This window comes from Haliotis rufescens, unplaced genomic scaffold (assembly GCF_023055435.1).
Source record: "Haliotis rufescens isolate VD_foot unplaced genomic scaffold, xgHalRufe1.0.p SCAF_13, whole genome shotgun sequence".
Lineage (NCBI taxonomy): Eukaryota > Metazoa > Mollusca > Gastropoda > Lepetellida > Haliotidae > Haliotis > Haliotis rufescens.
Window position 1 is genome coordinate 6095692 of NW_025963813.1, and position 659 is coordinate 6096350.

The window sequence follows — 659 nt, forward strand, 5'->3', positions numbered from 1 at the left end:
AAAGCATGTAGAAAATAAACCTTTGTTTATAGTATTCGTTCATATTATTACAGTTAATCTGACATGCCATAAAAAAATAAAAAACTTTAATACTATAAAGGAATCTGGAAAATATCGACACGGTGTACAGTTCTTATGGGAAGTCGATCGACAGCCATTTTTTATGGATCGATATGTAGGCTATCGATGTATATATACGCACGGTTTGGTGTGAAAAGGCTCAGTATATTTAAAAGAGGTATCTGTAGCAAAAAGCAAACCTCTATTTTACCAATCAGAATCAAGCATTCTTCTATGTCACGGAAGATTTTATGTACCATGTAATACAATGAGGGCAACATTATACTATTCAAATTTCATAGAACTGACATATTCTTGTAACTTTTTGACAAACGTGATTAAGAAGGTTTTGATTTTGCCCAGCAAAATGATTCTCACAAATTTTCTCACCTTGTCGGGACACAGGCGCTTCAATTGTGTCGATAAATTGTTTTTGATCAATTATCATCACGAATGTCAACGTTAGAAATACACTGTCATATATACTGAAATATGTAATAATATAGATAATGCATTTCTGACACTCGTGATATTAATTTATCTCGTAATATTTAAGCAACAAGTAAAAATCATGTGGGTTTTGGCTGCTGAAGCTTATT